The following is a 3,895-nucleotide window of genomic DNA, read 5'->3' as shown; positions in this document are numbered from 1 at the left end:
AAATATTTGTTTAAAAGTGTTTTGGACTGTTGTAAACGGTGCTTTAAAGGGATAGTTCACCCAAAAATGAAAATTAGTCCATTATTTACTCACCCTCAAGCCATCCTAGGCATATATGACTTCCTTCTTTCAGATGAATCCAGTCGGAGTTATATTAAAAATTGTCTTTGATCTTCCAAGCTGTTTAATGGCAGTCAGTGGGTGTTGCAGTTCATCAGTCCAAAAGAAGTGAAATAAAGCACATCTTTCCATAATAAAAAGTGCCTCTCACGGCTCCAGGGGGTGAACAAGGGCCTCCTGCAGCGAATCGATGCGTTTTTGTAAGAAAAATATCCATATTCAAAACGTAATAATCACTTTAATCTAGCTTGTGCCAACAGTTATACACGGAAGCAGCTCCTAGAGGATGACGTAAGATGTCGACGTTGCGCATGTGCTGGTCAGTCTAGTGAAAACCAACGTTTATTAATAGGAGCAAAGGAAGCAAAGTATCCTCTTGGCTAATATTGAAATCCTCCGACATTCTTCTTTACAAATCCTCGTTTTGTATTTCTAATTCGTGACCGTTGTTTTGTTTTGATCTCTACCCTGAGCTTCCACGTTCGTCACTTCTGAGCGGCGCATGCGCAACGCCGACGTCCTACGTCATCCGTCCGGAGCTGCTTCCGTGTACAACAGTGAGCGCAAGCTAGATTAAATTGATTATTACGTTTTAAATATGGTTATTTTTCTTACAAAAACGCATCCATTCACTACAGGGGGCCTTTGTTCACCCCCCGGAGCCGTGTGAGGCACTTTTTTTTTTATTATGGATGGATGCGCTTTATTTCACTTCTTTTGGACTGATGCACAGCAACACCCGCTGACTGCCATTAAACAGCTTGGAAGGTCAAAGACAATTTTTAACTCCGATTGGATTCGTCTGAAAGAAGAAAGTCATATACACCTAGGATGCCTTGAGGGTGAGTAATTCATGGGCTAATTTTCATTTTTGGGTGAACTAACCCTTTAATCTGGGCATATTTATCTCCCGATTATATGACTTTTTCACTGGAGAAGGCAACATAGAGGACTCAATTTTTAGTCCGAAGAAGCAGTTTGAAGATAAAGACATCTTAAAGATTGATTCGTTTACTGCAAAACACAGCTGTTCGATTGACTGGAGTTGTGTGGATTACTTGTGGATTTTTGTGATGTTTTTATCAGCTGTTTGGACTCCTGTTCTGATGCACCCATTCACTGCAAAGGACCCGTTGGTGAATAACAAAATAGGGTAAGGAAAAGGCTGGTTGCATTAAAGTCTTTCCATCCTAAATCAAACTCTACTGTATTTTGGTGAACGTTCATCTGTCACCTGTTAGAAGCAGCCGAATCAGGCAGATGCCAACATGGACAGGTTGCGTGACATGCTGTCATCCACGTAGCCATTTGATGTCCAGTGTAAAGCCAGGGTCCTGAAATGAAACCAGCTGAGAACCACTGATGTCATAAATGATACATTTGTAGTGGGCAGCAGGGAAGCTGGCATTTCAAATTCTCTTTTCAACCACTACAGTGGTGAAGTTTTACTTCAATGGGCTGGGTTGTTCTGGACTAACACTAACAAATGCTGTTTGCATCAGATAAGGCTGATAAAACAACTACCAAATGATATCTTAGGGGTTTAAATGGGGATCCTACATAGAATTCTGGTATTTCCACAGAAGAAAAGGATGTTCTTGGCTGTCAAACCTGCTGATTCTGATCCAGTAACAGCAGAGGCCGAGGGGCAGGATAATGTCCTCACATGTTTTAATACTGCTGCTAATTAAAATTAATTGCTCCCATTATAATCAACGAGTCTGTCTACACTTCAAGAACCCAATGTGGTGCCTTCATTCAGTTGGACACTCGATTTCTATTTTTGTCAAGCAGCACAGCTACATCAGTCATTTTGTTTATTACTTTATACATGTCATATGTTTAAAATGGTCTGCTACAGTATGCATTTATTTTGTTTTATATTTAAATAACTTCTAATGGTTACATTCAAGCCAGCTTGTGATATGCTAAATTAAATTGAATGCTAAACTGAACTAAATATGAGTAAGAATCACATCTATTAATTTATTTAGAAGCCATTATTTAAAATACCATTCATACAGTGACTTAAAAAAACCTCTGAAAGCTATGATTACTGTTTTAATTTTTATATTAAAATGACAAGGCAAGGTAAAAATTGTAAAATTGGTAAAAAGTGGTCCCCCAAAACATAATTACGAAATTACGAATAAATAATTTGTTATATTAAGAAGTCATTAATGATATTCGTAAGTTTTCTTAAAAAGTTTTTCAAAACTATATGTATTTTAAACTGTATTTTTACTTTTCTTTGCGATTTGACTCTCTCATATGTAATAGGCTTACTTTTATTCCTCAAAACCTGCAGTAATCATTTAATATTCATTCAGAAAATGATTGCTGTTGTCCCACAACAATTTATAAAAATCTTTTCTGCACAATGCCTAGGTTGTTTTAGTGGTTTGGTAGTAATAGATAGGTAAAACTTTCTAAAATAAAAAATGTTCAAGCTGTATATTTTAGACTGGAGAAATAATAGCATTACTGTGTGGACACTTCATCAGCCAATCACATCACTGGAATGTGAAGGGACTAGATTACAGTCAGAGCCCTTCCTCTATGGCAGGAGTTAGCAAACATTTTTCTATGAACCCCTGTTTTCTTTACTAACTATTTTCTTTTCTCTGATGTTGGTTAGTGGCACGTGACATGCAAGTAAACAGATAAAATATGTATTATTTGTAAAGTTCTGTCCACATAATTGTTGGAAATTGTTAGCACACACTGCAGTCCCAAATGTGCATTAAGCTCACAGTGGATGCAGAAATCAAGAGTTTGTTAGAAGCAGCCTTTACTGTCAAACAAACCGCAGAAAAGAGATGTTTGCACCTCAGGCTTCCGATTTCAGCCAAATAAATATACATGTTAATGATAAGAGTGATTGAACGATTTTCGAATGTTCATTTTTTCTAGAAGTAACTCTTTAAATGATGTGACCAAACCCACCATGTTGGTGCAGTATGCGGGAACTACTACATATAAATGAATTAATAAATATGCTATTCTAAAGTAAGCTATATTGTCATATATCTCAAACAATAATTACGCAACTGGAGAAAAAATGTGGTTTGCATGGTCTTTTCTGTTTGAAGTGAACTAGTGACCTGCCTCTCACTCTCAGTTCATCCTCACAAGCTGTCAGAGAGTGTAAACTGGAGCTGTTCTTGTCAACACACCGTAAACACACACACACACACACACAGAGTGTGAGCGGGACGAATTGACATGCTGCTCACGACTCGTGTAGGGAGACTCAGGCTTTCATCCAGCACTGTGCTGTCTGCTGAACTGGTGACAATGAGCAACAAAGATGTTTTATTTCAAAATAATTCAGCAGAATGAGACACAAAAGATATACTGTTTACATGTTGCCATGTGATTATAATGTAAAAAGAGGCAAACTGAATGAAATGATGTATAGAAAAAAAATCAGAATGAACTTTGCTGGCTTCTCATGTTTAATATTTATAGTTAGGGGTGTAAGGGAAACAGGTCAATTTAGTTCAAAGGCAATTCTTTTTGATTTTATAGGGAATTTGAACAGAATCACTGTTTTATGGCTGATCAACTGAATTGGCCAGCGATTCATTGAACGAGCCGTATAACATCAACTCTGCAATGGATATTAAAATCCAAAATATAGTGAAAACACAATTAATCAGCACAGTAACAAGATCGGCAGTTAAGCACAAAACACAAGATACCTCTCTTTTCAATATAAATAAGACTTTATTGGACAAATCTAACACATAAACACACGCACTCACACATTCAC

At 37.2% G+C, this 3,895-nt stretch overlaps 1 long non-coding RNA gene across 1 annotated transcript in view; it reads right to left on the bottom strand.

Annotated features, from left to right (window-relative positions):
* Nucleotides 1-378: 378 nt before the first annotated feature.
* The window catches only part of LOC107653957 (uncharacterized), an 18,506-nt gene continuing 14,989 nt past the window's right edge, over nucleotides 379-3,895 (bottom strand). The window contains exon 3 of the long non-coding RNA XR_001630290.1: nucleotides 379-495. This is a non-coding gene — a long non-coding RNA (uncharacterized LOC107653957). The remainder of the gene's footprint in view (nucleotides 496-3,895) is intronic.

The sequence above is a fragment of the Sinocyclocheilus anshuiensis genome, unplaced genomic scaffold (genome assembly GCF_001515605.1).
Source record: "Sinocyclocheilus anshuiensis isolate Anshui unplaced genomic scaffold, SAMN03320099.WGS_v1.1 scaffold454, whole genome shotgun sequence".
In the NCBI taxonomy this organism is placed as follows: Eukaryota; Metazoa; Chordata; class Actinopteri; order Cypriniformes; family Cyprinidae; genus Sinocyclocheilus; species Sinocyclocheilus anshuiensis.
The sequence above is the reverse complement of the archived record's forward strand: the minus strand, read 5'-3'. Positions and strand labels throughout refer to the sequence as shown.